Genomic DNA, 11,185 nt, shown 5'->3' on the forward strand with positions numbered 1-11,185 from the left:
AAAGCAAGGCTGGTGGCAAAAGGATACTCTCAATAGGAGGGAATTGATTATGATAAAACATTTGCACCACTTGCTAGATTGGAAGCCATAAGGATATTTTTGGCTTATGATGCTCATAAAAAGTTTACAGTCTTTCAAATGGATGTAAAAAGTGCTTTTCTTAATGGAGAAATAGAAGAAGAAGTATATGTTGAACAACCTCTAGGTTTTGTAGATTCAAAATTTCCTCATAAGGTCTACAGACTTGATAAAGCACTTTATGTCCTTAAGCAAGCTCCAAGAGTATGGTATGAGACATTAGCTCAGTTTCTTCTGGAAAGTGGATTTAACAGAGAGACTATTGACAAAACCTTATTCTATCTCAACCATGGAAAGGACTTACTTTTGGTGCAGATATATGTTGATGATATCATTTTTGGTTCTACAAATGACAGACTTTGTGAGAAGTTTGCCAAGCTGATGCAGTCAAGATATCAAATGAGTATGATGAGAGAACTTAGCTATTTTCTGGGCCTTCAAGTCAAGCAGAATGAAGAAGGAACTTTTATTTGTCAATCTAAGTACACCGGAAATTTGTTGAAGAAATTTGGAATGCAAGATTGCTCAAGTGCATCCACTCCTATGGCCACTGCAACAAAATTGGATAAGGATACTGGTACATCAGTAGATATTACTGATTACAGAGGTATGATTGGCTCACTACTCTATCTAGCTGCAAGTAGACCTGATATCATATATGCTACCTGTCTTTGTGCAAGATTTCAAGCAGATCCAAGAGAACCTCACGTAATAGATATTAAAAAAAATTCAAGTACCTTAAGGGTACATCTGATATGAGATTGTGGTATCCTAGAGAATCAGACTTTAAGCTAATAGGTTACTCAGATGCAAATTTTGCAGGATGCAAAATTGACAGGAAAAGCACAAGTGGAAGCTGGCAATTTCTTGGAGGCGGATTAGTTTCTTGGTTTAGCAAGAAACAAATGTCAATTTCCACATCAACTGCAGAAGCAGAATACATTGCTGCAGGAAGCTGTTGTGCACAGATTCTTTGGATGAAGAATCGGTTACTGGATTATGGGTTAACATATTCTAAAATCCCTATTTACTGTGATAATCAAAGTGTTATTGCTATGACAGGTAATCCAGTTCAACACTCAATGAAAGAGCACGTCAGTATTAGGTACCACTTCATAAGGGAACATGTGGATGAAGGTACAATGGAATTATATTTTGTTCCAACAGATCAACAACTAGCAGATATCTTCACAAAACCACTGTGTGAAGCTACTTTTACAAGATTGGTAAATGAACTTAAAATGGTTTCAGGTTCTTTTTCTAAATCTGTCAAAGTTTATGTTTTGATACATTAGACTTTATGATCAGTATCTACAGATATTACTATTTTTGTGTATTATGTGCTTAAATTGAAATTTTCTAAGTGATGATTGTTGTTTGATGTGAATCTCTAAACTCTGATAGTGATATGAATATTTATGTGACTATTCAATCCAATGAGGATAACTGTGCTAGATGCTGACCTAGTAGTCTTTAATATACTAAAGATCCCATGTATGAAGTAATTGTTTATGTGGAAGTCTTTTAACACAAGCAAATTCTGATACTGAGCTTAGTTGAAGTTTACTTTGTGTATCTTATTACTAAGTCAAAAACTAGAATAGTGATTCTTATATGTTAAGTTCTGATGTTAGTAAATTTGATGGATGTACTAAGTGCTGATAAGCCTCACTTGTCAAAAGAAAAAGAAAAGAAATAAAAATCAGGTACTCCTTTGAGATCTAGAGTAAAAATGTGGAAGAAAAGACCCAAGTGCATTGCTGGTATTAAGTAATATGCATTAGAAAAGCAAAATAAAATTTTCTTGGTGACTTTTCACATTCTCTGATTACTGGAGAAATACTCTGATAATAGCATAAATTCTGATAAGCAGTCGTGACTCACTTACACTGAGAAGCCACTGTAAAAAGAATTTCAAAAGATGCATAAAATGAGCACAAAACAGTTGAGGTGGACTCATGCATGAACTCATTCTATAGTAGACTTCAGAATAATGACTGATTTTGAGCAAATTTCATAGTTATGCCTTATTTCTAAGATGTACTGAAGTGAATCAGACTTTACTCTTTGTCTGATATTTAGCTTATTGTACACACATACACTCCATATGAATGATGAAAATTACTGTGGTGATAAATGTTGTTTTAGATGAACAGTATAAGTGTCAGTTGCATAAATTCTGAGGACAAGTTCTGATGGAAGTTCTGATGATTAAGTTCTGATGTACCCATATCAGTATTTGTGTGAAGAATTACAGGAATAAACATTCACTTTTCAAGTTAAGGAGCCATATTCTGATGACTTTTAAATCCTGATAATAATCAAGTTCTGATGTTGACGTGGCTGTATTTATCTACTTGGTTTATTTTTGGTCATTACTTGAACAATCATATTTTTACAGAATATTGGTTTATGTGAGATAAAGCAGTTATAATCATTTCTTTAGTGGGAACAGTTTTTTTTAAACTGAACGTGCAATGTAATTATTACTTATTTACCGTGCCCATTAACTTTTGTCTTAACTGCTGCATGCCTGACAGGTGTAAAGGTCTGTTCCACTTCTTATTAACTGCTGTCACGTAGGGTGTCTAAGTAAAAGAAATAAAAGATTCATTTTTATTCTACTCTCTCTCTATTTTCTTATTCTCTCTCACATTTTCTGACGGTTTTCTTTATATACATTTTCTGAAACACCTTACAGGCACTCTAATTTCTCATTTATTTCTGATGGCGCCCAAAGATTTAATTGTTGATGGAGCCAAGTTTGTACCAAATAACTATGCTGCAATCTTAAATAAGGCTGGAGCTCCATCAGATTTGCATTTTGTGCAAGATTTATTAGCTCATAGTGAGATTGGGTATGCTTTGACCCAACCTCAAACTATTTCAAGTTAACAAGTGCTGACATTTTGGAGAACTGGGTTTTTTGATGATGGTGGTGCTACTGGTACTCAAAGCATCGTTTTCATATCAGGAGATGTCGAGCATGTGGTTACTCCTGGAGCAGTTCGTAAAGCTCTTCAATTACCTGAATGATGCACATTCTCAACAGTGGAGGATCCTGTCTTACAGCAGCTCATGGCCAGTTTGGGCTATGAGAAAAGTTTGGGAAAGCTGGGTCAACTAAAAAGAGAAAATATCAGAAAGGAATTGAGCTTTTTCTTTGATTGTATCACTAAGGCATTCGCCAATAAGTCCTCCAATTTTGATGTTATTCCCATCATGAGTCAGCAAATCGGGTATGCCCTTATTCATCAAACTCATTTTGATTTTGCAAGTGCTGTGCTAGGTTTCATAGGGGATTGGATGACAGATGATAGGAATGTAGTATACTTTGCTAGATTCTATCAGCTTATATATACTTTCTGTTGTGATGATGAACCCCAACCTACCAGTAATTTAATTCCACCCTTTAAGCTTGCAAAAAGAGCTTTTAATGATCTGTTAAATGCTGACATTAAGAAACAAGTGCAAAGACCCTTACAGATTCCTCAGTTAGTAAAACAGATCTTGGTAAATGTTGATCCACAAACATACACATTTGTTTACCCTGATGTTCAACCCACCAACATATCACAACCAACTCAACAGCCATCAGAACCTACCATCTCTCACCAACCTCAAACTTCTCAACCTCAACCCTCCATCAGGACATATTTCAAACCATCACAGTCATCTCAACCTCAACCATCAGCAAATTCAGTGAAGCCTTCATCTTCCAAACCCAAGAGGACTAAGCTCAGACCCAACAGAAGAGAAGGAAAATTGTTCTGAGAGATGAGTCATACAATGAGGAACAAGTTCCTATATCGGAACCTGTTGTTTTAGAAGCTGAGAAGATTTTTTCCCAGAAAGATAATGAAACTGGGAGTTCTAGGCCCCTCAATAGGCTTAGAAAGCTAAATACTGATGATGAAACTCCCAAAGTCTCTAATTCTGCAAAGCGACTTAAGAAGCAAAGAGCCAGGAGGGCTATAAGTGTATCATCACACTCTGAAGATAATCTGAAAGCAGCTAAGGAAGGGGGTCAGGAATCTCTGATCCCAACAGAACCTATAGTCATTGAATTACTTCCGACTGCTGAATCAGCTCAAAAGTCTCCTATTCAAAAATAAGAGGATATTCCAGAGACAGTGTCTACACCTCCTGTGTCTCCAATAATTGATCCAGTTAAGGGTGTACACGTTTTGGCCAACCCGACCAATCCAAACCGAACCGACCCTATTTCGGCCGAACCAAACCGATTTTTTTCAACCCGATATATAGTTGGGTTGAAAAAATGTCAACCCGATTTAATTGGGTTGGATATGGTTTTCGATTATTTTAAACCAATCCAACCCAACCCGATTAAAATATATATATACATGCTAATAAGTTAATCCAAAATTATGTTTAGGCCATTTACATAGATCCATATATCTTTGACTCTAAATGTAACTTATAACCTCCATGTTCATAGTTCATTTCGTAACAACAATAGATGTTTGATTAGTATTATATTTTTTGCATTTATGATTCATTCCAATATTTAAAGCGTAAGCAATATTATTAGTACTTTTGTTGTCTAAAATTAGATGCTTAAGACTATTCAATATGGAGAATTGTAATATTGTTTTGAACTATTTTAAAGTATTTTAAACTTTGAAACCTTATGTTTTATTAAAAAATTTTAAATTAATTTTGTATATTTAATAAACCGATCAAACTGATCCAAACCGAACCAAACCGAAGTATACAAATTGGTTTGGGTTACAAATTTAAGTTGAAATTTTGAAAACTCGAATTAATTGGGTTGGGTTGCTAAATTCTCCCAACCCGCCCAACCCGATCCGTGTACACCCCTAGATCCAGTGCATACTGAAGACCCAGGTACAAGTGCTGAAATTGATATTCATAACTTGATTGTGCCTGAGGTTCTGTACTTGGAAGCTCCACCAACTCAACCCACTCCACCAGCAACACCAATTCAAGATGCTGATTTCAATGAAGATGTTCCAACTACACCAATTCTGAATCTGGATGATGAAAATCAGATTTTAGGTGGGCATTAAGATTTGGCTGTTGATCAGAACTTAGATGCAGATCAGAACTTAGAGGATGATGTTAAAGCCTCTATAGCCTCACTTACTGTCATTTTATCAGAGGATGTTGATATTGCAGGCTCTGTAAGTTCTGATGCTGATAATGCTGAACTTACTGGTGAAGCTGTTGAAAATGTAGATGCCGATGCAGCTGGTCCATCTGGACATGCACCTCAACAAGCTCCATGTAAAGCTGATTTGATCAAGAAGTTTGTTAAGGAGGATGCACCAGTACCTTGGAGTGAAACTCCTAGAGGAAAGGAGTGGACTAAAGAATGGAACTATGTTAGTTTTGTTCCTACTGAAAAAATTCTTGCTGAGCACCTTGCCAAAGCTGATTAAATGTTGATAAATGATGATTTCAAAGCACAGCTGAGAGTTACTGCAATGAGTACAAGGCACATTCAAGGTCAACACTCCATAACTCATGACAAGGTGAATAAAATTCAAGAATCTTTGATCCAGTAAGATATGAATATAAAATTAGAAAAGAACAGGTTTTTCAAGCCAGCCTTTGACATAATTGGTATATTGAAAAAACTCAGGAGAAGCAACAAGCTCAGATTGATGAAATTCTAAAGAATCAAGTTTCTCATCAAACTCAACTCAATGAGATCCAATCCTCAGTGGAATTGATTTTCTCTCTTCTTTTACCCGCTGATGTCAAAAAGGGGAAGAAAGTAATTAAGTCCAAATGCAAATCTACTCAATCACTGAAAGGAAAGAATGATGGAAATGATGACCAGGGAAACTCTGGAATGGGTAGAGGTCATGGTCAAGGCAAAGGTGGCAAAGGTTCTTCATCAAAGACAACTAAAATTTCTACACAAAGAACAAGTTCTGATACTGGGAGAAGAATAAGTTCTGGTACTGGTAAAAGGATAAGTTCTACTGAACATCTGGAACTCGATGAAGAAATTTCAATGAGATTATTTCTTAAAAAAAATCTTGGAATGGACTTTGAAAGTCTAAAGGAAGAAGAAGCTAGACTTAAAGCAGAAAAAGTCAACTCCAAGTCTAAAGCTTCTGTTGTTGAAAAGAAACTTCCAAATCCTAAGGGCATTGTGATAAAAGAAAGGACAAATCCTGAGGCAACCAAAGCCAAATCACAAGTGGAGGTAGATCCAAGATCCAAGGGCAAAGAAAAAGTTGATGAACCTGTAAAGGTATATGTGCCAGTCATAGATGAAGAAATATCTGATGAAGATACTAGTCTTACTCTGATGAAAAGGAAGATTTGTCAAACAACCTCTGACATGGCTCAAGTTGTTCAGAGTCAAGATGTAGTAAGTTCTGATATGACAGTGAAGCAAGCAACCTCTGACATAGCTCAAGTTGGCTTGATATCAGAAGATAAGGAAAATGAAACCTCTGATATTGCTCATGTTAAATCTTCAAAGATGTTACTGCCAGGATTCACAAAAGCTCAACAGACTCAACCTTTGAAGACTACATCAGGTGGTTTTGAAGCAAGATTTGTTACAGGAAAGGAAGCAAGAGATAAATCTGGATTGGGTAGTTCAAAAGAGAAGATAGTAAACAATACTACCAATGATCCAACTTCCTTAAGTGAACCAGGTGTAGGAGCAACTCCTGAGAGATTGAATCAACTTGAATCTGTACAAATGGTTTACCATTTTGTTTTGAAAGAAGACATCATGTTATACTTTATGACAGATGGGAGGGTATTCCATATCAGGGAGAATGCAATTTCATTGAAGTATTTTGAAGAACTGGAACATGTTCTATTTCTGCTTCAAGTTAAAAACAGTTCAACAGATGGTGCTGCAGGGTGTTTAAAGTCAAATATTTAAAGACAGAAGAAGCTTTACTCTGTAAAGTCTGACAGCCCATACTGTCCCAGTTACAAATCTCACAGTGGAGAAATTGTTGAAATGAAGCCTAATACTGCTAAAATTATCACTACATTTTCTGGTATTAAGGGACTTGAATTCAATCCAGAGTCTGATAAAGCCTACATCATCAGACTAGATCAGGATATAAGGAAAGCTAAAATAAATGATCTCAGGGCAGCTATTTTTCAAACTGGTGAAGATACAGTTGAATTGAAGAATGCTAAAAGGAGGATGATCAATGAACTTGAATATGCTGAGAGATGTTTGTTGAAGAACTATCTCAGAACAACTCCTGACATCAAAGAGATCAAAAATTGAAGTCAAGTCAAAGATCTACAACTGCTTAAATTCTAAAGTGTATACAGACTGAAGCTGATATCAAACCTTGAGGATGGTAAAGCTATAAGGACTGTAAGTTGTAGTTATCTAGTTAAATTCTCATACATTTATACTTAATGTTTTTGACATCATCAAATATATGTTAAACTTGTATATTATGCTAATTTACAAGTTGGAAGAGATTGTTAGATATATTTGTGATGTCATGTCTAATATGATTTGTGTTTAGTTCTCAGATCTTACTTAACAGGATAAATCAGTACTTAACTGGAAATCAGTACTATACTGAAGTCAAGACTTAAGATACCAGAACTTAAGTTGTCAGAACTTAAGTTATCAGGAGATATTTATCAGGAGATAATATCAGGACTTAAGGAGACGTTCAGGTAAGGAAGGCGGCTGATTGAAAGGAAAGAAGATCAAGACAAATATAAGAAGAAATATGCATGGAGAAGAATTCTATAAGGAATATAATACTTGGAAGAAAAGAAACTGATTGATATATATTAGGAAGCAGAATTGTATTCGATATCAATTAGAAGATTATCTTGTAACTGTGTAGTATATAAATACAGGCATAGGGTTTACATTATATGTGTTATCATAATCGAGTTTATTATTCATTGTAACCCTAACAGCTCTCGTGATAATTTGTTCATCACTGAGAGATGACAGTTCTTTGTAACAGAGTTTATTGTGTTGGATAAAATCTATTTTCTGTTACTTGAGTTCTTATATTCGATTTGATTGTAGTAAACACTGTATTCAACCCCCTTCTACAGTGTGTGTGACCTAACATATTTGAAGAAGAAAAGGAAGAACCAAAACGAATTCAGTCTACTACTATAAATCAACCAAATATGCCCACAATGGAGCAAGTTGAAATCAAGGTCCATCCTGGTATGAATTTTCATGGTGAGCCAATCATTCCCAAGGACGAACCAATAGATTGGGAAAGCCTACATATTCATGAGCTGAACATCCCAATACCAACCACTTCTAAAAGAAGAAAGAATATACCAAGAAAACCAATCAAGTCTATCCCATTAAAATCCAAAACCTTATCTAAACCCAAGACAACAGTCAACAAAGGGGATCAACTCTTTATTTGTGATATAAAGGAGTTTTTAGACATTAATCTTTACTTGAATGAGCTAGATGAAGTGAGAGCAATTGATGCCCACAACAGACTCCCGGAAAGATTAGTGTTCAGGTATAAAAGTGGAAAGGAAATAACATGGCCTCTTCATAGGATTCTCAATGAAGGCTACACTGTCTCAGTTAAAGTATTCTCTGCAATCAAGAAGGATTTTGGATTCACCCAGGTGGCCAAAACTGAGATACTTAACAAAATTCAACAAATACAAAGAAGCTGGAGAGAACCAGGTGCACTACCAAGAATCTTACTATTCCTTACACTGGAAGTAGAGTGCACTTGAAGCCATATTGGTTGATGGAGTTCAAGGATGAAAGGAACACCGGAAGATTTTTCAAACTAGAAGACCAACTAAAAATGTCAAACAATGAAACTCTCAAGGAAATGCAAGAGATGTTGGATCTATCTAATGAGGATGAATCTGAATTCTACAGACAACTCCAACTCTAGATAGAAGAGAACAATGTGAAGCTGAGAAAGAGGACTAGATATTTAAGGAAAAAAGATTAATTTGCTCGGACTAGAGGAGCAACTTGAACAAAACTTGTGAGACTTTTGAACTTTCTTTCATCAACTTTCAATAAAATTTACAGCACTTATAATTTTATCTCCTATTAAATGATCCTTTTGTATAAGGTGTTTTGTTATCATCAAGTTCTCCTAAATTTATGCCTACAATTCTAGTAGACATAAATTAGGGGAGATTGTTACGAATATGTTATAGGCTTGATAATATTTTACCAAAATACCTTAGTAGATTTAATTAAGTGTAATTGTACCTTTCAACGGATAATCTTACTCTGTCATCTGTTGAAAGAGTAGTTTATGTTTAAATAAGTTTTTGTAGCACATTCATGTATACTGTAATGTCTTAGAGAATTAGAAGTTGTAGGATATTCTAAGTCATTTTGGCTACTAGAATGATATGCAAAATAGGTTGGCTAATTGTAGATATTAGATGCCTTATAATTTTGCATGAATGAAATTGAGTCAACTGCCATGAAAATACTTTCAACGGATGTTTCTACAAGGCTTCGAAGGATGACCCAAGTCTCAATCAACGGATGATCCAATAGAGTCTCGACGCATAATCAACAGAGTCTCGACAAACAACAAATTCAAATAGGAGTAGATAGTGACTTGACAGTCACATGGGTTGATTGTATACAAAAGGAATGTGGCAGCCTGTAATAAGGATTATGAAGATCAAGAATCATTTTCATTTCCATGCAAAACATGGGCGTTCAAAGATGCCATATCTATCTGGATTGCATTGGACAGAGAAATAAAGAAACATGTGATTAGACCTAGATAATATACTTTTGTTTTGTCTTATAACACATGTAATTTGGTGATATTATAAACGAAGAGTAGCTAGAGTTAAAAAGTGAGATTGATTTAATCAAAACAAACAAAACAAGAGAGCATTTGTAAGTTGTATCTTTAAGAACTCTCAAGTTTTAGTTTGTAAGAACTCTTGTAAGTAGCTGTGTGCTTTTGCATCACAAAGATCTTCTACATTTATATATATATATATATATATATATATATATATATATATGGTGGAAATAACAATCCACCAGAAAGTTTTAAACATCCCAATTTATTTACTTAGTATTTGAATACTTGAATATTTCTTATCCGCAATTAGCCTATTTAAACATTGTCATATTTATATCTGTAAAGAAGTTTTAATTTCCAAAATAAATCAGAATTTCATTCAACTCCCCTAAGTAATTCTGTAGTTAGATTGTTTGGGATTAACACATATGTATAGTTATTTTCAAATCATTTTACTTAAAATTTTAAGCAAATCAATTTCAAATATTAAAAATTTGATTTCAAATTAAATTCAAAAAATAATATAGTATTAAAATTAATCCGTGCATCGCACGGGTTTTAGGCTATATACTAGTGATTCTTAACTTACAAGTTATTTGTTTTCAAATCTGATCGACTCATCGCTACCTTCTAACTTTATTCCTGTTTTTTATCAAATTTTAAATCTTTTTTTTTTCAATTATTCTAATATTACAATTCTAAAAATTACGAAATATTACATAAAAAATCAAAGAGTTTTTAGTTACGGGAAAATCAAAAGTTAAAAATAGCTAGAACTAGACGACCACATACTTTTTTTTGTTAATCATTTAATTTTATGCTTACTTTAAGGTAAAAACATTTCATCTTATATTTGGACATATATATATATATTTAAAAAATTGATTATAAATTTATAACTTCTAGTATTAAAAAAAAGAGAATAAAAGAAAATTCAAATTTAGAACGAGATATATGTAGAAACAAATTGACAAAAATAACTAATTTTCAAAAAAAAATTAACGAAAATAACAATTCTGAAAAAATGACTAATTTTAGTCGACTGAATATTTCACTGTCAGTTTGGATATCCTAATTTGTATAAGATATCATCTATATCACATTAATCATTTATATTTAAGAAAAATTATTAATGTACTCGACTTTTCCGAATAATACCAAAATTATAACATTTTCCTAACGGAAGTTAACAATAGGGGTACAGTATAGAATGATATAATAGTAGAATGGTGTCATCTGTAAACCAAAACTATTTTATATACCATTTGGAAAAATCAATTCTAAGAGAGTATCATTAAAAATTTTCCAATATTTTTTTACTAAACTAACACGTT

The sequence above is a fragment of the Apium graveolens genome, chromosome 11, assembly GCF_009905375.1.
Source record: "Apium graveolens cultivar Ventura chromosome 11, ASM990537v1, whole genome shotgun sequence".
Classification (NCBI taxonomy): domain Eukaryota; kingdom Viridiplantae; phylum Streptophyta; class Magnoliopsida; order Apiales; family Apiaceae; genus Apium; species Apium graveolens.